Source organism: Aegilops tauschii, chromosome 5, assembly GCF_002575655.3.
Source record: "Aegilops tauschii subsp. strangulata cultivar AL8/78 chromosome 5, Aet v6.0, whole genome shotgun sequence".
Classification (NCBI taxonomy): domain Eukaryota; kingdom Viridiplantae; phylum Streptophyta; class Magnoliopsida; order Poales; family Poaceae; genus Aegilops; species Aegilops tauschii.
This window is the reverse complement of record NC_053039.3, coordinates 191,791,688-191,818,300: the sequence shown is the minus strand read 5'-3', so window position 1 is coordinate 191,818,300 and position 26,613 is coordinate 191,791,688.

Sequence of the window (26,613 nt, the reverse complement as noted above, 5' to 3'; positions counted from 1 at the left end):
CCTAGAAAGGTGAACTGAATCTTTGGGCCTCTAGAAACAATGCAAGCCTAGAACTGAAATACCTAGAAAGGTGAACTGATTCTTTGGGTCTCTAGAAATAATGCAAGCCTGAAACTGAAATACCTAGAAAGGTGAACTGAATCTTTGGGCCTCTAGAAAGATTTATTACCTCCTCAAGCAGCATCAAACAATTCCATGAGTGCACCACAAATCTATTCCAAGTTTAATCAGGATCTACTTCTCCAAATTAGAATTAGCGCTAGAGCGAGCAAGATCAATGATATGGCTGTGAGACAGAGAAGGAACGAACAAACTCACCCCTCTCGCGAGCTCCCTGGTAGATGCACCACCGCCGCGCAAGACAGAGGGAGAAAAACGACCGGTGAAGGGGCAGCGGGGTGAGCTTCGAAGGCCGGAGGGAGAGGGCGGCGGAGGCCGGATGGAGAGGGCGGCCGGAGGAGAGAGAGGGAAAGCGGCGGAGCGGCGCTTGGGCGGGCGGCCCGATGGGGAACAGAGAGGAGTCGTGCGAGGGGGCGGAGGGAGCGATCTGGTGTGGGCAGGGGAGATTTTTTAGTTATCTTTTAGTGGGCCCGAGGAGAACTAACCCAATTAGAACCTCTCCACCGGGCTAGTTTTTTTAGCTGGGTTAGAGCAAACTAGCTCAAACTAACCCTCTTGTTTGGATAACTTGAGGCTATTTCAACCCAAACTAGCTGTAACTCAGGGATCCAAACAAAGAGGAGTAGTATTGTACATGCTACAGTCTGGACCGTGGCACATTGTTTTTTATGGCCATATCAGCACATAGTTTTCTACTGCTGATTCACTGGGCTACCGTGGTTCGCACTCCTCTGACGTGAGTAGTACTACTACTACTCCCTCTGTTCCTAAATATAAGTCTTTTTAGATATTTCAAATTGACTACAACATACTGATGTATGTAGACATATTTTAGAGTGTAGAATCACTCATTTTGCTCCGTATGTGGTCACTTGTTGGAATCTCTAGAAAGACTTATACCGCATGATTCTTTGCTCCTTCTTACTACTACGTACTACTTCGCTGACATGTGGGAGAGCCAGCAGCATCCGGGTCGATGTAATACGTGTCATGCACCAGATTAGAGTGCGGAATGGAAGGGAGGCATCACCCCAGCCGTACCGCCAGTAATTCATGACTATAGTGAGTAGTCATATCACAAGTCTTTCCAGCAGTAACGCGTCGTCAAATCGCACAGCCCGACCTTTCCAGCAGTAAGTAAGTTGAATCCGCTACTCCCTCACCCTCCTCGCCTCTCTGTCAAACCGCCTACGCAAAAACTACCGAGCGTACTGCCCGGGAAAAGCCCGGCCCGCAACTTTTAACTATGCGAAAATAGTTCGAGCTTGTTTGTTCTATATAAATGCTAGTACTGTATGTTTATTCACCTGTGGGGTTGTTCAATGAATGGAGGGCCGGGGAGCACAAGTGAACAATACTACTACTAGTAGTAGTAAGTAGGAGTCGTACAGTTAGTCACCTTAAATAGAGAGTTTCTTTTCTTTAATGCCACGTACACAAATTGAAACGCTTGTTGTGGAGAGAAAAAGATAATCACTCCACTATATATGTACGCATGGGCCTGAGTGCTTGCTTTACTAGGGTTACTCTCTTCATTCTCTCATCCTCTCTAGATATAAACAAGACAGCGGTAGCGACATTTTCTCTCTGCTCACCGCTGGTCACAGATCCGGCCGGATCCCTTTGGCTGGTGTGTGTAGAGGACTAGGTGCATCGTTCACGCGGTCATCACCGGCGAGGGAGGAAACCCACAGCTACCGGAGGGGCCCGATCCTGTGCCCGTGCCGTTCTCTCCGACACAGCGCCGGCTCGGGAGGTCCTCCAACCCTTCTTCCTCCCTGCCGTATTGTGCGCAGATCCGACCTGCCGCGCCGACATCCCGACGACCCTCGGGTATAAGTTCTTCGAAAACGGCTTTGCTCTACTGCCCCAGCTCCCCATGTGTCTGCATGTGCATCTTTTTCTACTCCCATCAGCTCTTCCAAATCCACCTAAATTTTTAGTATTATAAGAGGTAAAGCTACTTCATGCATTCGAATCTAGGACTTTGTTCAAACAACAAAAAAAGGGGAGAAAGTTGTAGCGTGAATCTAGGACTTGATTCAAAGAGGAAATAATATGGTGAAAGTAGTAGAGACCGGATACCCAACCGGTCTCTTGGTTGAAAAGGGAAATAATGGGAAAACGCAGTACAAACTGGATAAGGAACAGATCTATTATTGGTTGAAAAAAGGATAGAAAGTGGTGGCTGGTGGACAAGTCAAGAGAGTATGTCCAGGATTAGATTTGTTGCCCTCATATAGTAAAAGGTCTCCAGGATTAGACTTGCTGCCCTCACATAGTAAAAGGTCTCAGGATTAGATTTGCTGCCCTCACATAGTAAAAGGTCTCCAGGATTAGATTTGCTGCCCTCACATAGTAAAAGGTCTCCAGGATTAGATTTGCTGCCCTCACATAGTAAAAGGTCTCCAGGATTAGGTTTGCTGCCCTCGCATAGTAAAAGGTCTCCAGGATTAGATTTGCTGCCCTCACATAGCATGAACAAACTCGGCATCACCACTTTATGCCTCCTTGTAGGTACATTGTGCTGATGCATCCACTGTCGCATGTCCTTATACCAACCTTTTGCTGTTGTTAATGTAAGGGCGCATGTAAAATGAAGCGATCACACTGTTACCTTAGGGACATGTCTAACTAGTGTTATTGTTAATCTAATGCCTCCAGTGATAAGATGCAATTAAACTGTGTTACAAATGGTACTCCTGCTGTTTTCCCCAGTATGATAAGTAAGTTTCTCCTTTACGCTGTTGAGTGTCCTGGTGTCCCCACGATCCCATGCCCTTAAACCAACTCTTTAGCTGCTGTTGATTTACAGTATCTGGTAAACAAGCACTGCCACCATTAAACTAATCCCATATTTGACGAATGTCATTGTTGATCGTAATGCTCCCGGTAACATGAAGCATTGATGATGTTTTAAAATTTCTACTGTCCTTGCGTGATTTCCATGAACATAATTAAGATGCTTCTTTTCATTTCGTGTATGTTTCGTATATTCTTATTGACCAGCAACTGTTTACTTTCTATCTTTTTGTGCAGATAGGGATATCCATTTCACCTTGTTGCTATTGTGACCTTTTGGTGATTTGCACAAAACACTTCTTTTTGGAATGAGTGTCTTGTGCGGTTCAACTAAAATGTCACGTGGGCAACATCTCTCAATTTTGGTGGAACTGCACAGAATGGTGATTGGAGTTTCCAAAATCTCCGTCAAGTTCTGCTGGTAATCTCGTGCAACATTTTATTAGCCTTTGCAAGATGAGCCGTCACTGTCACCACAATGGCACTTTATTTTAGTTGAACTGCACAAAAGGATAAGCAAATTATAGTTGCACCTTACATGAGCCGGACAGCCAACCTTAATGTTCCTCAATTTTAGTGCAACTACTAAAGAAGAACCTTCCAGCTCACGAGAGCAAGTACTTCTTGCTAGCTGAATGATGCAATCTTTGCTTCATTTCAGGTGAACTACAAAAAAGGCACATGAATTGAATCATGGAAATCCAGGCAGGCCTCATCCGAGTGGAGCTGCAGGTTGAGTTCAAGGAGTGCCACTATTATAGTAATCATGCTCTTCTTGTTTGTGCTGTGCAAATAGGAATACTCAACTACAGATGTTGTGACGGTCAAGAGCATTCGCCAAGTTCTTCGGTTGTATGACATGACTAGCCAAGATGGATTTAATCCCGATATTCACTTTATCAATCTTGCAAGCTGGGAATCAATGAGATGTGTAGGCATATTTGTTGTACTTATTATTTGAATCTTATTTGTTGGTTATGAATCTTGCAAGCTGGGAATCAATGAGATGTGTAGGCATATTTGTTGTACTTATTATTTGAATCTTATTTGTTGGTTATGAATCTTGCAAGCTGGGAATCACGGCATGATGATGCAGAGGACAACAACCATAACAAATAGTTCAAACTTGGTAGTATTATCTGTGTGAAAGTGCGACAAATGTGTTGATCGTGTGCGTCCTGAGAATAATAATTCTAATTGTTGTGCATGTTGATCCTGTGGCACTGATAGAACGAGCCAATGCATTGCTTGTTTTAAGTATAAATTTCTATTAAAGCTAATTAAATTTAAGTAAAGTGACCACTAACTCTTGTTATTACAGTACCAATACAGACCCGCTCGTGAACCGATGTGTGGCTAGAGTAGGTTTCTTAATGGAGGCGTTTGAATGCGCCGATGGTGCATCTTCTGCCGGGCGTGCAGTGGGCGAGGGAGGGGTAGTAACTGTTGTCGCATGTACACACTCAGTTTACTGTTGAATCCAGTTCCCCAAGAGCTGAAAAATGAACTGCTGCCGCCGCCTACCCACTTGTTCACTTGAAGAGACTCCAATGGCGATCCGAGGGGTTAGCCTGCTGGATCTGGACTTCAGCAAGGAGTTCCCCTTTGAGTTCGTCGTTTAGTCGTATGGCTGCACCAAGTTGAATGTGATGTACACCAACGATCCGGACTCGGTGAAGCTCTACCTCGTCGAGTTCAAGCAGTACCTACAGGACGAGAAAGCACAAGGTCGCAGGACTAGACCTTGTGCCCATCCATTCGTCTCCTGACAGGGACCAGCGGATCGTCGTCGCCCAGGTATGTGTGCGGGACGAGGTTCTCATCTACCACTGCTATAGGGCCATCAGAGTGTCACATCCCTAGTTCTGGTAATGCCTAGTGCTTGCATTAGAGTGATGCATCATGTTTAAATTTTTTAGAAACTTGAAATGGGGATGTTCAAACCCTAGCACCAAATGAAATCCAACTAGGATCAAAATGAAATATTCTCAATGAACCTGAAATGCCCTTCAAAAATGTTCATCATTTTTGACTTAGTCTAGAACCTCTGCCAAAAATTGTTCACATTTTTTTAGGTCACCTTGGGTCACTGATTTAAATCATAAGTTATTTGCATTTGGGCATTTACATTCTATAAATTATTTTAAATGTCCAAATAATCATGAAAGGAAATGAGGGCTGCTGGAAATATTCCAAACAGTGCCCACAAACAGTCTCATGATTTTTAGAAATGCTCTGGCATTTTTAATAAAGCCAAAACATTTGGAGAAATAGAAAACAGGAACAGAAATGAGAGAGAGAGAGAGAGTATAGTACCTAGGCCAACTTCCCTGGCCGGCCCACTGGCCCATCCGCCAGTCATCCCCCTCCTCCCGCCAGGAGGATGAGAGGCATGTGGCCACCGCGCGCTAGCACGGGCCTGAGCCACCTCCTGCTTCCGCCGACGCTGGAGGCTGGCCGGAGACGCCACGTAACCTCCCCGACCGCCTCGCACTTTCCCCCGTGCTCCTCTCCCCTCCTCTGTCTCTCTCGCGCGCAACCACCCGAGCGCCACTGTCGCCATCGCTCACCGTAGCCATGGCCATCGCCTCTCCCTCGCCCCCTGGAGCTGCCCACGAGCTCCGCCTCGACCACCTCTTCCTCCTCGCCGAGAAACGCACCGCGGGAGCCCCTGCAACGCCGCCATCGCCATCGTCTTCAACCTCCAGCGCCGAGATCGCCGGCAACGCCACGTCGCCGTCCGGCCTCCCCCGAGCTCTCTGACGCCTCCAAACGACACGGGGTGAGCCCCTCTTCGTTTTTCCCCTATTACCGTCATCCCGCACGTCCTCTAGCGCTAGCGCTGCCGTGCTCGAAGCTCGCCGCCGCACAGCCATGTCACTGCCGTCGTTTCAGACGTTGTAGCTCGCGGGCGAGCACATCAACATGCTCAGCATCCCTCCATGAGCCCGTAGCCACTAACTGTTTCCCCTCCCGAGCTCCGTAGCGCCGAACCCGCCGTTTCCGTAGCTCCGGCCGCCGCGTAAGTCGCTACTGCCGTCAACCTAGGCCACCAGAGTTGCTGCTGCGTGCACCACCGACGTGGACGAACCTCCTCGTCGCATAGACGGCCTCCGCCGCCCATTTGGTCGTCAGAGAGCAAAAACTGAGCATCACCGCCATCTCTGGACGTCGCCGACGGCTTAAGCCAGCTGGTTTGACCTGGGGTTTGACTCCCCTGGGTCAATGGCAGGTGGGCCCAGAGCCCTGCTAATTCTAGTTTAGTGCTAATTAACTTTTAGTTAACCAACTAAGTCACTGACATGTGGGCCCACGCCCTAGTTAACTTAGGTTAGTATTTAACTTAGCACTAATTAACTCTGTTAATTAGATGTGACACTGACACGCGGGACCCACTGGTTAGTTTGACCTAGACCAACCCCGTTGACCTGCTGATGTCACAGTGACGCAGTGCTGACGTAGTAAAGAATTTTCTGGATTTAAACTTAATCAGAAAATTCCAGAAATTGTTATAAACTTCAAAAAATCATAGAAATTAATCTATAACTCCGATTGAAAAGATTTATATATGAAAAATTATCAGAAAAATCTAATCTATCCATTGGTACTAGTTTCATGCATGATAAAGTAACTTAACCTTGCTGTATAGATCAAAACATGTAAATTCACTTTGGAAATTCATAGTTTGAATTTGAATTTGAACCTTTGGTTCAAATCAACTCAAACCCTTCTGTTGCTAGCTGCATTAGCTCAAATCACGGCATCTTGCCATGTCATGATCATGCACCATATTGTTACATTGCATTGATTGTGTTCCTTCTCTGTTGCCGGTATTTGTCCCCTCTCAGTAGACGTGGTTCCGACGATGAGATCGATGACACCGATGAAGAACTATACTATCTTCAGAAGTGCCAGGCAAGCAAAACTCCCTTGTTCATTCCGATACAGTCCCACTCTCTCGCTCCTACTCTCTTTTATTGCATTAGGACAACAACGATTCATTTGTTACTTGCTGCGGTAGTTGAACCCCTTTCCTCTGCATGACCTGTCATTGCCACAGTAAATAGATGAAACCCACTAGCATGAGTAGGAGTTGTTTGACCCCTGATGTGCCTACTCATTCATGTTTGTTGTCATGCATGCTACTGCTTAGAGTTGTGTCAGGTCTGATTCATCGGGGATGAACTGGAATGGTGATGAACATGTCCTACTGTGTGTGAGCTAAGTGTCTGAACACGATTTGGTAAAGCTAGCAGTGACAGGCCATGTAGGAGTACATGGTGGGTTGTCTCATTGAAACCGTCCTTAGGAACTGAGTTCTGTGTTTGTGATCCATGAACAGCTACTACCATGTGTTGGGCCCGAAACCAATGGACCCTCTCGACTTATTAACCGCCCCTGTCCTCTGTCCGGGAGTTGCAAGTAGTTTCTGGTGTTTGTAGTATGCTGGAGGCCGTGCGCAACGCTGACCCGAGGGGTAGGCTGCAATGTGGTAAGCACGTGGCACGGTGTACCGGGACGCCCGTTTGGTGCCTCGGGAACCCTGCACACATCGTTCGGGGCCGTATGTGGAAACCTCGGCCAGACTCCCTGCGGATGGAACCTGAATAGGCGATAAACCTGGACTAGGGACTTGTGTGGTTAGTCAGGTCGTGGCCGACACCCTCGCCAGGCTTCCGCTTGAAGGTTGCCGAGATACATAACGTGTACATGGCAGTGAGTGGCGAGAGCGTGTGTGAAGAAGTACACCCCTACAGGGTTAACATCATCTATTCGAATAGCCGCATCCGCGGTAAAGGACCTCTGGGTTGCCTATACAGTTCATAGACAAGTGAAAGTGGATACTCTAAAATGCGCAAGATAAGCGTGAGTGCTATGGATGGCGTTCTCGTAGGGAGACGGGAGTGGACCCATAGTGGTGTATTGATATGGTGAATATGTGCCCTCGTGTGCGCCACCTCAAAAGAGTTACTTGTAGTCATAGTTTAGGATAGCCACCGAGTCAAAGCTGGCTTGCTGCAGTTGAATTCCACCACCCCCTTTGTTGATACCGAAGGATATGTAGCTAGTTCTGATGTAAGTCTTGTTGGGTACATTTGTCCTCACGTTTGCTTAATTTACGTTTTTGTAGAGAGACTTCAGTCTCGCTAGTAGTTCCGCGTGGACTTCAACGTTTAGCTTGTTACCTCAGCTACCATCTTGTGCCCTCGGCAGGGTCTCGTAGATAGTCAGGCTTCTCAGCCTTTTTCATTCGTAGTTGTCTGTACTCAGACAAGTTAAGCTTCCGCATGTTCTTGTTGCTTGTATGACTTGAACGCTGGGTCATCGGAACCATGTTTGTAATATCTATCTCTTCGGAGCCTAATGAATAAATACTTTGAGTTGTAGAGTTTTGTTGTGATGCCATGTTGTATTTGCACATATCGAGCATATTGTGTGTATGATTTGAAATGCTTGGTATGTGTGGGATCCGACAACCTAGTTGTTTATCCTTGGTAGCCTCTCTTACCGGGAAATGTCTCCTAGTGCTTCCACTGAGCCATGGTAGCTTGCTACTGCTCCGGAACACTTAGGCTGGCCGGCATGTGTCCTTCTTCGTTCATGTGTCTGTCCCTTCGGGGAAATGTCACGCGGTGTCTACCGGAGTCCTGTTAGCCTGCTACATCCTGGATTTTCCGGAGTCCTGTTAGCCCAGCTGCTACAGCCCGGATTCACTCGCTGATGACCGACACGTTCGTTGCTGGGTCATGTATGCCTGTCCTTGTAAGTTAGTGCCACTTTGGGTTCACGACTAGTCATGTCGGCCCGGGTTCTCTATCATATGGATGCTAGCGACACTATCATATACGTGAGCCAAAAGGCGCAAACGGTCCCGGCCCAGGTAAGGTGGCACCCGTGGGAATACCGTGCGTGAGGCCGTAAAGTGATATGATGTGGTACATGCTAGATCGGTGTGACTTAGGATCGGGGTCCTGACACAGAGGTTCTGGAGCATTCGCCCGTTTCATCGGTAGCGCCAACTGCACCCTCGCTACGGTGGAGAGAAGGAAGAATGCGACGATTCGGCCATCTGGTGCAACAAGTTTGTCGACATCCAGAAGCAATACAAGATCATCGGCAACGGGCAGGAGAAGGACTCCGTGGTTGACCTCGCCGAGACCATCATCGACCCCTGATACGCCAACATGAAAGAAGACAATGATACCAAGGACCTGAACACATGGGAGGTACCTCTGAATCTAGCCTACATAACCTATGCGGCCAAGGACGCATACGCATGCTACGACATGTACAGGCGAATCTTGGACATGAGGGCGTGTCTGCTTCCCGTAACCGACGAGTACACGGACAGCCGCAGCATCATGATCAAGCGTGCCAGGAAGGTCTAGATGTTGTACTTTATTTGTTTATAAGCACCTTTATCATCTGAGTGTTTCATGCATTAGCCTATGTGTCGTAATTATCTGTTTTGTCCGAAATATTTCTTTTAAGAACCCATTAACATGTTTTCTTTTTAGTGGCTATTTGCTTATGTATGTAACTAATTCACTTGTCCGTTAAAAAAACTAGTTCACTCGGCTGCCGTGCTTTGAATCTCCTTCCTCCCAACATATTCCCCTTCTCAGGTGGACCCAGCAGGTCTCGTACACAGACATATGGGACCAACCACCTATCCATTTTTATTTCTTTATTTTGTTCAATCTTTCGTCCACTTCCTATACAGCGGCTGGCCATCATAGCCTATGGCGTTGGCCAGGCCATCCCTCTACTCCCACACATTGTCCGGCGGCGGCAGCTCCACCGGCCCACCCTGCACCCAAACAAGTCAACCCTCATAGTCCCCTCCGCCTGCGTCTTCCCCCGCTCCGGTTCGTTCGGTCTGAGGTCTCGACGTCGTCCTCCGCCTTGGTGCTCTCGCCGCGGCGCCGCCATCTGTCGTTCCCAACATGGTCAACAAAACAAGAGGAATCGGGAGACAACTGTTCGTCGAGAGGCTGACAGTCCCGGGCCCACCAGGTCCATGGCCTAGGTTTTGTTGTTTAACATGGGCAGCCCACGACATGTTTCAACATTTTTTGGATCCAGCAGGTATCAAGCGGCCTCTGGGTCTCCCAACCTAGCTTGTCTATAACATCAGCAGCCCAAGTTATGTTTGTTTTTTCATGACGACGCATGGCTCAGTTCTATTTTTCTATAAGAATGCAAAACTGAACCTATGTTTTCTATAAGAATGCAAAACTGAACCTATATTTATATCTTATTTTATTACATATATATATATAATAGAAACAACATAAGGTTCCGTTAAACCTGTCATTCGTCCAACCATTTTATAGACCTTCCCACTTCCTTTATATTTCATTTTCATTAATCCTATATCTGAATTTTCTCCCACTTTCTTTTTCGATGTAAACTGAGTTTTCTCCCAGTACTTTTCCCTAGAACCAACTCAACTGTCCCACGTCTAGCCTAAAAAATAATAATATCCCACGTACTATTAACTCATCAAATTAAAATGATATTTTATTTTGTAAGTTGAAAAGTTCTTACAAAATAATAATAATAATTGTTTATATATAACTTGGCAAGTTAACTCCTAGTGATTGCGTACATAAGCTTGCAAAGATTTTACTGACCAATGCAGTAATAGACGTGCAATCATGTGTTTATGTTTTTATAACATTTCTCCGTCTAGCCCAACATGATATTTTCACCCAGCCCAGCAAGTCTGCGAATTTCGAGAAAAATGCAAATGGACTTTAAATTCTACCATATATACAAATGGGCTGCATATATGCTACATCATTGTTTCACCCAGCCCACCAAATGGACTAAAAAACAAATGGATTGGCTGACATGTGGGCCAGTAGGCCGAAGCCTAAGAAGGCATTGGATTTACATCCAACGGCCGACATTCTTCTTCAATCTCTTGTCTTCTTCCCCCAGCGCTGCCGGGACCGCCTGCTCCAGCCTCCGGCGTCCAGCGGCATTGTTTTGCGCGCCTCAGCGAAACGCTACCCCGCCGACGGCCAGGCCATCCCTCCACTCCGCACCTCCTGTTATTCTCTGCCGAGTGTAGGCCCACCCCGCACCCGAACCAGTCAAATTTCCCACTCTCCGTCTACGACTCCACTGCCGCGTCTTCCCCATCTCCGGGTCGTTCCATTCTGGGGCCTCGCCGTCGTCCACCACCTCGGTGCACTCGGAGCGACGTGGTCAACATACGAGAGTCATCGAAAGAGGACTGTTCGTGGAGAGCCTGACGGCTGGGACCCACGAGGTCCATGGTCGCACGCAAGGAAAGTTCCTCCTTATTAAGTTGTTTCGTCCCCCTGACAGCTGGGACCCACCGGCTGTATCTTCGCACAGAAGGAAGTGCCTCCTTGTTATGCGAAAAAAACCATTCCTCCTGATGACAGCTGGGACCCGGTAGATTTGGTGGCTGACTTGTGGGCCTACTAAGCAGACGTGTACGCAGGGCTTTGTCAACTTAATCAACAAATGATTCTAGTAGCTAGACTGTTGGATGTTAATCCAACAGCCGTGCTCCTTCTTCAACCTCTGTTCTTGCTCCTGTCTCCCATGGGCGGCAGTGCTGCCGCGCACCTGAACCAGTCAAGTTTCCCACTCCTCTCCATCTGCAACTCCACTGCCGCGTCTACCCCATCTCCGGGTCGTTCCAGTCTGGGGCCTCGCCGTCGTCCATCGGTCTTGGTGCGCTCGGCACGGTGTGGTCAACGTGGTCAACAACTGAGAGTCATCGGAAGATGACTGTACGTGAGAGGCTGACAGTGGGGACGCACCATGCCCATGGACGTATGCATGCAACTGCATCCTTTTTACCCTGAAAAATAATGTTTTCTCCCCCTAACTGTTGGGACCCACCAGCTACATCTTCGCACGCAAGGAAGTGCGTCCATATTATGGGCAAAAAAATGATTCGCCACCCTGACTGCTGGGACCCACCAGCTACATCTTCGCACGCAAGCAAGTGCCGGACAGTCGGGACCCACCCGGTCGAAGCGTACGTAGCGTTGTCATTCTGGTCGCGAACGTGTATGTACATACTGGTCTATCGGTCTGTGTGCAGGCTGCAGCGATGAACTGTGGCCGTGTAAGGAAGGGCACGTGTCGTTGTAGAGGCACGCACGTGTCGTAGTAGAGGCGCGCACGTGTCATAGTAGAGGCGCGCACGTAGCATGTACATGTACGTACATCGGCCAGGGTCCAAGAAAGAAAATACGGCCAAGTACGTACATACGGGTGGGGTCTCGAACGCCTACTCGCGCATACGTACGGCCACGGCTCGTGTACATGGTTGGGTCGGAATGGAGAAACTGCGTCATCGTCATGTTCATGGGGAGGCAACGGAATGTGTCATGTTCATTGGGAGGCAACGGAACGCGTGTTGTTCATCGGGAGCCAACCGGCTTGGACGAAATAGCCGATGGAAACGAGGCCTGGCGTACCGCAGAACTGAGGAAACGGCCTTGTGTTCGACCGGCCACGGTCGAAACAAGATCCTGTTCGTCGGGAGGGGTCTGGCGTACCGCAAAATGGAGCAAACGGACCTCCTACGGTCAAAACAGGGTCCTTTTGATCGGGAGGGGTGTGGCGTACCGCAAAATGGAGGAAACAGACTTGTGTTGGAGCGCTACGGTCGAAACGGGGGTCCTGTTCATCGGGAGGGGTGTGGCGTACCGCAAGACGGGACTCCACGAGATACTGTTCATCTCCACCGTCGACCTCTTCCAGCCTCCACGGGCTCCTGTTCATCCACCGACGACCTCCTCCAGCCTCCACCTGGGACTGTTCATCCACGGGCTCCTGTTCATCCAGCCTCCACTGCGCGCTCCTCCACCGGCTACTGTTCAACCAGCCCTCTCCACGGGGGTCCTATTCAAGCACCCCTCCATGGGCTACTGTTCATCCAGCCCTCCACCGGCAATTGTTCAACCAACCCTCCACCGGCTACTGTTCAACCAGCCCTCCACGGGGTCCTGTTCATCCAGCCCTCCACGGGGTCCTGTTCATCCACTGGCTCGATCGATCGGGGTACTGTTCATCCAGCGGCAACGGCCTCTACTACCACGGGTTCCTGTTCATCCAACCCCCACCGGGAACTGTTCATCCAAACCCCCTAACAACGCTCACTGTTCATCCAGAGGCAGCATCGATCGGCTTTAGTTAGCAGCAGTGGCGAAAGAATCGCTCGATTGGGTTCAGTTAACAGCAAGGGATCGATCGATCGCTCGGGTTCAGTAACGCGTAGCCTGCAGTGCAATCGCTCTGGTTCACTTAGAGCCCAATGCCTCGCTCGGGTTCAGTTATAGCCCAATCCCTCGCACACACGCGCGTACGTACGAGAGAAACGCGCATCACTCGGCCCCCGACCACCCACCGTAACCGGGAACTCCCCGATATTTTCCTCGCCCTTGCTTCTACCACGGTTTTTTCTGTCATGGACGGCCCAAAGAATGTCATGCAACTGCGTCTCCGGCCCGCCCAGGACGAAAAGACCATTTTATGTCATGATTTTTTGTCATAGAAGTAGGACTCCACCACATCTATGATGATGCCGGGTTTTATCACAATTATCGTGATAGAAGTGTCATAAGTATGACAAAAAAATCGTTCGGCCCAAAATGTCACGGATGTGCCTTTTTTTGTAGTGACGGTTTGGTGCGGAAATCGTGTGTGACATTGTAATACCTAACACACAAACGACATGTATAAACAGTGTGCTGTATACAACATATAGTGCCATAAGTAGTTCCCGACCATTAGCTTATCTCCATAGTTTCCCCATTTTCCCCAAATCCCTACATAGCCTCCAAATTCCCTCGCGTGGTGCTGACATTGGGGGAATGCGGACGTGTGGTGTTGATGGTTTCGGTGCGGCTCCTCCTGCTCGTATTGCCGCCACGACGGCGGTCGCCGCGGAGCACTTGCCTAAGGTCATCAGAAGGCAGGTGTACTATGGATCTGAATCGTCCTGTCAGGTTCCAATCTATCCCGATCTATTTTAGCATGTCCAAAGTATAGCTCCTTGTTGAATCCATCCTGAATGACCCCCCCCCCCCCCGGAAAGCGATCTGCCGCCGGATCCGGAGCATGACTCCAGACTCCCGCAACACGAGTTCGACTCCGAGTTTTGCGCCACCGTGAAGTACCAAAAGCTGAGTTGTGTGCACGGGCACACTCCCGCTCGACGTGTATGCATGGAGGTATTTGACATTGGCAGGCAGTTTCTCAGTTGCCCCTTAGAGGTTACTGCTAATTAAGTTCGTCATTTTACTTCAGTTAATGCCACCGCTCATCCATAATACTATTTAACATTGGCAGGGATATGAGGCTTGTGCCTTTGTTAGCTGGCTGTTTGAAGAATGGCATGGCAAGGCTCGGAGTGTTATCACCAAGCTCGCAGAAGATAATGTACTGAAGAAGAAACTGGCTGATCTGGAATGTAAAATCAGTACGATGAAGTAAGAAAGAATCAATCACATGCAATAGATGAAAGAAAGAGACAAGAAGGAACTAGCATGCGTAGTTGTGGTTGTCGCATTAGCCATGTTCTATGCGCTGTTTGCAATGATGATTAGGGGTTTTGTTTGACAGTATTGCTAAAGCACATCTAGATGTGCTCTAAGTAATGCACATCTAGGTCCTATGCCATTGATGTTACGCGAAGATTTGTGCGGATATTTTTCTTTGTCTTTTTTCTTTTCCTTTCTAGTTTGATTATTACTGGCTTTATCAATAAGAAGAGCTCAATGTATTGCTTGCCAACTGTCCTACTCCATTTGTACCGGTACCGGTGCATAATCCCAAAACTCGTTCCTTGTTTTTGTCCTGAAAAAGGAAACCAGCCAAATAGCCATAGGAGTCCCGCGCAACCCCGGGAATTTGGAGCGACTGGGTACAAATAATTGCGGTTGATTATATCAGCGGTTAGATAATATGTCAACCACCGCTTCAATCCTCGCTTCAATTTGTAGTTCCTCTTCTCTACGCATACCCCGCTTAAGTGTCCACCATCTTCATCGTCCCCGGCAGGCCGCGCTACACACTGGCACACACTCTGCAGCCATGTCGAGCGACAGCGAGGACGATAGTTCGGCCAGCCGTCTGGCCCCCGATGATAGGTCAACATCGGAATCATCCCGCTCGTCTTCCATGAGTCCGGGGTCGAGCCCAGACCTCGATTATATCCGGTTCATGGAAGGACGCCGCCTCCGGAGTCGTCAGATGATAACCAGATAGACGAGGAGCCATCGGAGGACGAAGAAGAGGACGATAATGATGATGAGGAGGAATGGTCGAACGAGGAGGAGGACGACAACGACAGCAACGACGATGACAACGGCGGCAACGATGAAAAGCCAACGGTCAGCGGCAAGAAGCGTCCTTCGCCAAGATGATGTCGCGGGGCCATCCAACAACGACAACAACAACAAGAAGGACTAAATTAAGCAGACTGTATATATCTCTGTTTATCCTGTCAATCTCAATGCATACGGTTAGTAATATGTATTCGACAGAGATCTCTACATTATCGCCCACAGGTTGGTTTGTTGAACTGTGTGCCCTGACGAGCACTCAATTCACAAAAAAAGACCGTATGGGCTGTCTATAATGATCGCACACAATTCTGATTACCGACCTGTTTGTCGGGTATCACACACATATTGTTACGCCGAATCGTTTGTGTCCACATCAATCATAGCAAACGGTTCATCGGAGTGAACTCTATGCCATATATCGCACACACCTTGATCTGGTGCCCGTTTCTGTTGTTCTGTCTCATCGCAAACAGTTCGTACAGATCAATCGTATGCCCCTCATCGCACACGCAACTAAAATCTGAACCGTGTTTGATGTATCATCCATCACAAATGTTTTGCACCTTTTTTGACGGTTTTTTACATCACTGTTTGCAATTAATTCATCGCACATAGTTTCGTCAAAGGGACTCTGATCGTAGTGTCGTGTTAGCAGCATCCTGCAGTTGTGATACTTAGCGCAAAATGAAGGCTAGCAAAAGATTGAGAAGCGACCAACCAAGAAACGAAAAATCTCATAAGCGTGCATTGAGCATAATTAACCACGAATAATGCACCACAAGTAGGATGTAATTTCATTGCACAACTATTGACTTCCGTACTTGCGTAGGGAATCACAAACCTTAACACCAATATTCTTACTAAAGCATAATTACTCATCAACATGACTCACATATCACATTGTCATATCTCAAAACTATTACAAGGAATCAAGTTTATTTTGTCCAATGATCTTCATGGAAGTTTTTATTATATCCTTCTTGGATATCTATCACTTTGAAACTAATTTTCATGTGTTGCTTTTGATAAGCTCAAACAAATATAAGTGAAGATCATGAGCATAATATTTCTTTCTCTCAAATTAATTTAAGTGAAGAAAGAGAGAATTTCTTAAAAATTTACTAACTCTCGAATAAATATTAGTGAAGCAAGAGAGAATTTCTACAAAAATATTAAAGCACACAGTGGTCAAAAAGATATAAGTCAAGCATATAGAGCAATTCCATAGCTCATAAAAAATTAAGTGAAGCATAGAGAGCAATTCTAACAAGTCATGGCATAATTTTGGCTCTCTCAAATAAGTGTGTCCAGCAAGGAATGAAGACTTAAAACAAAAAGAAAAACAAGCAAAGACTCATATCATACAATACGCTCCAAGCAAAACTCATAGTATGTGACGAATAAAAATATAGCTTCAAGTAAAATACCGATGGTCGTTAGAAGAACGAGGGGATGCCACTCGGGGCATCCCCAAGCTTAGTTGCTTGCTTCTCTTTGGATAATAGCTTGGGATGCCATGGGAATCCCCAAGCTTAGGCTCTTCTTACTCCTTATTCCTTCATCCATCATAACATCACCCAAAACTTGAAAACTTCAATCACACAAAACTCAACAAAACCTTCATGAGATCCGTTAGTATAAGAAAACAAATCACTACTATAAGTACTGTTGCAACCCATTCATATTTTATTCCTGCATTATATCTACTGTATTTCAACTTTTCTATGCCAAAAACTCTTCAAAGAAAACCATAGAATCATCAAAACAAGCACACAACGCAAAGAAAACAGAATCTGTCAAAAACAAAACAGTCTGTAGCAATCTGGATATTTCGAATACTTCTGAAATTCACAAAATTCTGAAATATTAGGATAACCTGATAAATTTGTATATCAATCTTCTGCAAAAAGAATTGGTATTTTATCACGCTTATGTTAAAAATGAAAAATATTTTCGTGAGCGCAAAAATTTCTATTTTCAGCAAGATCAAAACAACTATCACCCAAGAAGATCCTAAAGGCTTTGCTTGGCACAAACACTAATTAAAACACAAAAAACACAATCATAACAGTAGAATAATTGTGTAAACACTCAAGAACAGAAAGCAAAAGACAAAAATAAATTGCTTTCATTGGGTTGGCTCCCAACAAGCGCTATTGTTTCACGCCCCTAGCTAGGCGTAAAGCATGGATCTAAGTTTTGTCATCCGTAGTTTTGGCAACTTTTGTAAGGGCTTTCTCAAACCCGGGAGGCTCTTTGTGCCTCCCTAAATTCTCAGGAAAATAAACCACCTTTAGATCTAAAATATCCAATCGCTTATTGCAGAGAGTAATCAAGGTATTCATGCGGTTGATACTACCATTAAGATGTTTGAGGGGTTCGTTATATTTTTGCAATTCAACCATATGTTTATGCAAATCACCAAGTTTGTCCAACATTTGAACTCCCTCTGGGGTGAAAGAAAACCCCTTCTTTTGAGGTGGAACCCCTAGAATTCCTTCTAAAATTTCATAGGCAGCATTAGCATCAAGATCAATAAAATTCCCTTTAGCGACAAAATCTAAGAGTTGTCTAAGATGCAAAGCCAATCCTATGTAAAAATTATGAAGCAAGACCTTTGCGTCTCCCTTTAAATTACAAACACGATGGATTCCATAAGCCTATACCAAGCATCTTTCAAATTTTCTCCTTGTCGTTGCTTGAAGTATAAAACTTCAAAATCTGGTGATAAAGGAGGAGTAGACACGCTAGCCATTATGACTAGAAAGCAAGGACAAGGATAGATCCGGCAAGAAAACGGTGAACGAGAAAGAGGGCGAATAAAACGTCAAATTTTTGTGAAGTGGGGGAGAGGAAAATGAGAGGCAAAAGGCAAATAATGTAAATTGCAAGGAGATGAGATTTGTGATTAGGAACCTGGTAGATGTTGATGATGTGTCTCCGGCAACGGCGCCAGAAATTCCTTTTGATGTCTGCTAGACTACGTCGGTATTTCCCCAATGAGGAAGGGATGATGCAGCACAGAGACGGTAGGTATTTCCCTCAGTGATGAGATCAAGGTTATCGAACCAGTAGGAGAACCAAGAAACACTACGTAAATAGCACCTGCACACAAATAACAAATACTCGCAAGCCGACGTATTAAAGGGGTTGTCAATACCTTTCGGGTAACAGCGCCACAAATTGGCAAACGGACGTGAGAAAGTTGTAATAGGTTGATAGATCGAACGCCAAATAAAATAAAGTGCAGCAAGGTATTTTTGTATTTTTGGTTTAATAGATCTGGTGGTTGTACCCCAGCATAAGCTGGTGGTTGCTGACTTTCGCTTTCGGATTCGTGTCCAGCGGGATAAGCGTGCCAAAGTCGCTAGAACGAAGTGGTGGAAGCTCAAGGGGGAGGTAGCTCAGGTGTTCAAGGAGAGGGTCATTAAGGAGGGCCCTTGGGAGGAAGGAGGGGATGCAGACAATGTGTGGATGAAGATGGCGACTTGCATTCGTAAGGTGGCCTCGGAGGAGTTTGGAGTGTCCAGGGGAAGGAGAAGCGAAGATAAGGATACCTGGTGGTGGAATGATGATGTCCAGAAGGCGATTAAAGAGAAGAAAGATTGCTTCAGACGCCTATACCTGGATAGGAGTGCAGACAACATAGAGAAGTACAAGATGGCGAAGAAGGCCGCAAAGCGAGCTGTTGGTGAAGCAAGGGGTCGGGCATATGAGGACCTCTACCAACGGTTAGGCACGAAGGAAGGTGAAAGGGACATCTATAAGATGGCCAAGATCGGAGAGAGGAAGACGAGGGATATTGGCCAAGTCAAATGCATCAAGGACGGAGCAGGCCAACTCTTGGTGAAGGACGAGGAGATTAAGCATAGATGGCGGGAGTACTTCGACAAGCTGTTCAATGGGGAGAATGAGAGTTCTACCATTGAACTGGATGACTCCTTTGATGAGACCAGCATGCGTTTTGTGCGATGAATCCAGGAGTCTGAGGTGAAGGAGGCTTTAAAAAGGATGAAAGGAGGCAAGGCGATGGGCCCTGATTGTATCCCCATTGAGGTGTGGAAAGGTCTCGGGGACATAGCGATAGTATGGCTAACCAAGCTTTTGAACCTCATTTTTCGGGTAAACAAGATGCCAGAAGAGTAGAGAGGGAGTATATTAGTACCAATCTTCAAGAACAAGGGGGATGTTCAGAGTTGTACTAATTACCGTGGAATTAAGCTGATGAGCCATACAATGAAGCTATGGGAGAGAGTCATTGAGCACCGCTTAAGAAGAATGACATGCGTGACCAAAAATCAGTTTGGTTTCATGCCTGGGAGGTCGACCATGGAAGCCATTTTCTTGGTACGACAACTTATGGAGAGATATAGGGAGCAAAAGAAGGACTTGCATATGGTGTTCATTAACTTGGAGAAGGCCTATGATAAGATACCGCGGAATGTCATGTGGTGGGCCTTAGAGAAACACAAAGTCCCAGCAAAGTACATTACCCTCATCAAGGACATGTACGATAATGTTGTGACAAGTGTTTGAACAAGTGATGTCGACACCGTTGACTTCCCGATTAAGATAGGACTGCATTAGGGGTCAACTTTGAGCCCTTATCTTTTTGCATTGGTGATGGATGAGGTCACAAGGGATATATAAGGAGATATCCCATGGTGTATGCTCTTTGCGGATGATGTGATGCTAGTTGACGATAGTCGGACGAGGGTAAATAGGAAGTTAGAGTTATGGAGACAAACCTTGGAATCGAAAGGGTTTAGGCTTAGTAGAACTAAAACCGAGTACATGATGTGCGGTTTCAGTACTACTAGGTGTGAGGAGGAGGAGGTTAGCCTTGATGGCCAGTTGGTACCTCGGAAGGACACCTTTCGGTATTTGGGGTCAATGTTGCAGGAGGATGGGGGTATTGATGAAGATGTGAACCATCGAATCAAAGCCAGATGGATGAAGTGGCGCCAAGCTTCTGGCATTCTCTGTGACAAGAGAGTGCCACAAAAGCTAAAAGGCAAGTTCTACAGGACGGCGGTTCGACCCACAATGTTGTATGGCGCAGAGTGTTGGCCGACTAAAAGGCGACATGTTCAACAGTTAGGTGTGGCGGAGATGCGTATGTTGAGATGGATGTGTGGCCACACGAGGAAGGACCGAGTCCGGAATGATGATATACGAGATAGAGTTGGGGTAGCACCAATTGAGGAGAAGCTTGTCCAACATCGTTTGAGATGGTTTGGGCATATTCAACGCAGGCCTCCAGAAGCTCCAGTGCATAGCGGACGGCTGAAGCGTGCGGAGAATGTCAAGAGAGGGCGTGGTAGACCGAATTTGACATGGGAGGAGTTCGTTAAGAGAGACCTGAAAGATTGGAGTATCACCAAAGAGCTAGCTATGGACAGGGGTGCGTGGAAGCTTGCTATCCATGTGCCAGAGCCATGAGTTGGTTGCGAGATCTTATGGGTTTCACCTCTAGCCTACCCCAACTTGTTTGGGACTAAAGGCTTTGTTGTTGTTGTTGTTGTTGGTTTAATAGATCTGAAAATAAAAGCAAAGGAAAATATATCGCAAATGCAAATATAATAAAGAAGAGACCCGGGGGCCGTAGATTTCACTAATGTCTTCTCTCGAGAAAAATAGCAAACGGTGGGTAAACGAACTACTGTTGGGCAATTGATAGAACTTCAAATTATCATGATGATATCCAAGAAATGATCATTACATAGGCATCACATCCAAGATTAGTAGACCGACTTCTGCCTGCATCTACTACTATTACTCCACACATCGACCGGTATCCAACATGCATCTAGTGTATTAAGTTCATAGAAAAATGGAGTAATCCAATAAGAACGATGACATGATGTAGACAAAATCTATTTATGTAGAAATAGACCCCATCTTGTTATCCTTAATGGAAACGATACATACGTGTCGGCTCCCCTTCTGTCACCGGGATCAAGCACCGTAAGATCGAACCCATCACAAAGCACATCTTCCCATTGCAAGATAAATAGATCAAGTTGGCCAAACCAAACCCAAATATCAGAGAAGAAATATGAGGTTATAAGCAATCATGCATATGAGAGATCAAAGAAGACCCAAATAACTTTCATGGATAAAAAGATAGATCTAATCATAAACTCAAAGTTCATCCGATCCCAACAAACACACCGCAAAAAAGAGTTACATCATATGGATCTCCAAGAGACCATTGTATTGAAAATCAAACGAGAGAGAGGAAGCCATCTAGCTACTAACTACGGACCAGTAGGTCTACAAAAGACTACTCAAGCATAATCGGAGAGGCACCAATGGACATGATGAACCCCTCTGTGATGGTGTCTATATTGGATCTGGTGGTTCTGGAACTTGCGGCGGCTGGAATTGATTTACGTCGACTCCCCTAGGGTTTCTGGAATATTGTGGTATTTATGGAATAAAGAGGCGGTTCGGGAGGCAACCGAGGTGGCACAACCCACCCAGGCACGCCCTGATGGGTTGCACTCCCCTCGAAGCACCCCCAGCAGGTGCTTCTTCCACCCACTGGATGTCTTCTGGTCCATAAAAAATCCACAAAAAGTTTCGCTGTGTTTGGACTCCTTTTGGTATTGATTTCCTGTGATGTAAAAAACATGCAAAAAAACAACAACTGGCACTTGGCACTATGTCAATAGGTTAGTACCAAAAAATGATATAAAATGACTATAAAATGATTATAAAACATCCAAGAATGATAATATAACAACATGGAACAATCAAAAATTATAGATACGTTCGAGACGTATCAGCGCAGCGCACTCCGGAGAGGCGTGCTTTCCGGATTCCTTGCCGGTATCCCTGCTAGATTTTCTTCCTTGCTTGTTTTCCTTGGTGGGGACTGCGACTTCCGCGGTCTCGGCAATGACCGCATCCTGGTACATCTTATCCACGCATATAATTGCGTCCTTCCTGTCTGATGGGATATGTTGGGGATATAACCCCGCGGTGCGACCCGCCCAGGAGGGGCCAGGTTACACTATTGGCGACTCAAGAATAAAAGGCTTAAGATGTGCCTGAGGAGACATGAAGAATAGAGGTGGCTTAAGAGGCTGGCCTGTTGAAGGCCCAAGAACCGGAGGTGTGAGCCGCCCGATGGTGGCTTGCCTGGTAAGGCAAGGCGACTTAGAAACCGAGTTGGTCACGTTGTATGATCCGACTTGGACTCTTGTAAGCCCAGGGGCTCGACCTGTGTATATAAAGGCGAGACCCTACAGCGGGTTAACTCAAGAAACAATTGATCGATAGCTAGGTCAAGCGATTCCGCTCCCTTCTAATCGATATTCAAGCAATAGTCAACAAAGGCAGGAGTAGGCTTTTACCTCATTGTGAGGGGCCGAACCTGGATAAACCCTGTGTCCTTTATCCCGTTCAACCCCTTCAAGCTAACCTACGTTGCAATGGCTGCACACCTAAGTCCTTTCACAAGGGCATCTGCCGTGACAAAACCATGATAGTTGGCGCCCACCATGGGGCCTGCGCATGGTGGTTTCGAGTTCTTGAAGGGCTCCTTCCTAGGGATCGAAGGGTACGCTATTGGCAGGATGACCATGAGCCACCGCGGCAAGCTCTACACCGACGATGCTGGCTGGGGCCCCAAGGCCCGCTCAATCGAGTACGGGTACCGGGTCCCCTTGGGTGAAATCCATGTCTTCATCAGCAAGATCGGCTAAGCTGAGCCTGAGCCGGACATCTGCACCGACATCGCCGAGCCGGCTCGGCATGTGCGACCCGCCCGGATTCAACCTGGCCGGAAGCACGTTTTCGTCAGGTGCACACATGGCACGGACCTGGCAGAGAATTCTGTATCCGGAGGAGAGACTCTCGTCTACTCAGGTGATGAGTCCTCGATCGGAGAAACCGAGTCAATCTATCAGCTTCAAGACGGCGAGCTTGGGGGCTATCCGATGGTTACAGTATTTCGGACCTTTATGAGCTGCCGAGCAGAGCTGCTATTTTTATGGCTGGTATGCAACCGGCTCCAAACTCGTCAACGGCTGCTGCTATGACATCCGGCTCAACTGCTACTGCGACAACTGGGGGGAGCATCTTAGTGCGGCTGCTGGCTCAGGTTTTATCTAAACTCTTGGGAACTTTGATGACTCTGTTAGCCACATAGGATACTGCGGCGAATCAAGCACAGCATAATGCAAAAGTTGCAAAGCTGCGAGATGAGGTGGCCAAAGCCCAGGAGGATCTTAATGCAGAGAATGCCAGGATGGCAACGGAGTGAGCCCTGATGGATGCTGAGTCACAACGGATAAGGGCAGAGGCTTTTCGCCTGAGTCTGGATCAGAATGCGTCCAATGCTGTTCTTCGAAGGAGGCACTAGAGCCGCCTGCCTTTGCAGTATGAGGGACGGAACCTTTTTAACACACCTGCGGTAGGAATAAGTAACTTGCCCGGTGTAACCCGGGCTGCTGAGGCGCCAGGGACCGGGGCGACGGCTCAGCCTCGTTTGCCGGGCCCACATCATAGGGATCAGACCCCACCTCAATGGGTTCCAACACCCTCTGGCCATTATTCTAACCCGCCAGATAATATGGTAGCAGTGGCAACACGGCTGGTGGCTATCCTAATCGAAGGCGAGTCTCTGGCTGATGTGGAGACCCAGAATTTTGTGGAACTTCTTCAGACGACTGTGACACAACAAACGGCTTATTCGTACACTCATGAGTGTGTTCACTCAACTCCCCGCCCAAGTCGAAGCTACAGCCGGCGTATTGACTCGGCGACGGTTTCCAGCAGTGAACGACATCGTAACCTGCCTTGTAATGATGACCCGCCCCGTGGAAATAACCTGACCCATGATGATAATCTGCTGAACAATGCTCAGGCACTTGTGGATCAGGCTAGAGCCCGTCGTGAGGCAGAATTGGCGGCTCAATTGGGGGCTCATCAGCCGTTTGTAGTGATCCCTTCGGCCTCCATTGAAGCTGGGACGACTTCCAGGACAGTTGGTGTGCCATGTTTGGTACCGGCTCTACGTAATGAATGTCTACCCAAGGATTTTGTGGGCCCTTGCAAGGTGCCTAATTATACAGCTGATCTTCCCCTTAAGGCTTGGATTGAGAACTATGAATTGGCCATGGAGATGGTGGATGTTAATGATGTTGTATGTGCCAAGTACTTCTCCATGATGCTGGATGGGCCAGCTCGAACCTGATTAAAAGGATTGCCTGCTAATTCCATCAATTCATGGGCTGAGTTGAAAGTGTGATCCGTTCAGCATTTTAAGGGAACATGTAAGCAGCCTCTTGAGACAATGTTCAATGAGCCTTGCCCAAAGCACAGTTTGCCTGACAAGCCGGCGAGTAATGCTTGGAAGGATTGTTTCATCATGCGAGAGTACAGGAATTCCAACTTTAATCAGAATCACGGTAATAACCATGGGCCGCCCGGCGGGTCAGGATCTGGTGCACAGGGGCCCGGCTTTGGTGGAGGCGGCTCTAATTCATGTTATCAAGGCTAGAATAGTTAAGGTGGATATCAGCAACAGTCTGGTCAGGGCAACCAGCAACAGGGTAATCAGTCAGGATACAGAGTAATCCAAAGCAGCTCAATGGTGGCCAATACCATTTTTTTACCACCAGTCTTTGTAAACGAGATCAGAAGTATCATAAGCATGCGGTCAACACTGTTGAGCTGGCCGTACATTAGTACTTGCGATGGTCAGAATTTCCAATCACCTGGTGTCGGGAGGATCACCCGCCCTGAGTTGAAAATTCGGGTCATCTTGCTTTGGTGGTGGCCCCTCAGGTTGGGGGTTATACATTTACTAAGGTTCTTATGGATGGAGGAAGCAGTATCAACATCTTTTATTATGAGACCTTTCGCCGGATGAATTTAAACGACAAGGATCTTAAGCCATCTTCCACGGTTTTCCATGGCGTGGTGCCTGGTAAGTCGGCGCATCCTATTGGAAAGATTGCCTTGGAAGTTGCCTTTGGTAACGACTATGACTACAGAGAAGAGACACTGTGGTTTGAGGTGGTCAAGATTAAGAGCCCATATCATGCCTTGTTTGAGCGGCCGGCTTATGCAAACTTTATGGCCCGACCTTGTTATGTTTATTTGCAGCTTAAGATGCCAGGGCGTAAGGGCACAATTACGGTCCATGGTGACCGAAAAATCGCTTTGGAGTGTGAGGAAGGTGATGCTGCCTATGCTGAGACGGCCTGCGCCACAGAAGAGCTTAAGTTTATAAGGACAATGTTGACCCGGCCGATATGACTCCGTTGAAGAAGCCCACTACTGAGCAGAACCCTATGTTGAAGTTTCAGGCTGATGGCACTAAACAGGTTGATTTTTTCCTTAGCGATTCACCTCATCAGTTCGCAGTAGGGGCTAATATGGATCCTAAATAGGTAAGCGCGCTCATCGAGTTCATCCTTGAGAATCGGGACATCTTTGCATTGAAACCTTCTGACATGCCGGGTGTACCGAGAGAATTCGCTGAGCACACTCTTAATGTGGATCCTAAGTTTAAGCCTCTTAAGCAGTTCCTTCGTCGTTTCAATGAAGAGCGACGTAAAGCTATTGGAGAAGAGGTGGCCCGGCTCTTAGCGGCTTGGTTTATCATTCAAGTTTTTCACCCTGAGTGGTTAGCTAACCCGGTGTTGGTACTCAAGAAGATGGCACCTGTCGTATGTGTGTTGATTACACAGATCTTAACAAGGCTTGTCCAGCTGATCCATTTGCTCTCCCTCGTATTGACCAGATTATTGATGCTACGGCGGGTTGTGAGAGCTTATGTTTCCTTGACGCTTATTCTGGTTATCATCAGATCAAGATGGTAGTCAAAGACCAAGAGAAGAAGACTTTCATCACACCTTTTGGAGCTTTCTGCTGTGTTTCTATACCTTTTGGGCTCAAGAGTGCCCAGGCAACTTATCAGCATTGTGTTCAGAGTTGGTTGCACAGTCAGATTGGACGCAATGTTCATGCTTATGTTGATGGTATTGTGGTCTAGTCCCGGAAGAAGGAGACTCATCTTGATGATTTGAAGGATACTTTTGACAATCTCCGGGTCAATAAAATGATGCTTAATCCGGACAAGTGTGCCTGTAGGTAAACTATTGGGTTTTCTGGTTTCAGAGAGAGGCACTGAAGTTAACCTGGAGAAGATCAAAGCCATCACTTCTCTTGCTAAGCCGGCATGTGTCAATGACGTCCAACGTCTGGCGGGTCGTATTGCGGCATTGAGCCGGTTCATAAGTCGCTTGGGAGAGAAGGCAATCCCTTTATATTAGATGATGAACAAGACAGATTATTTTTTCTGGAGTGATGCTGCCAATAAGGCATTTGA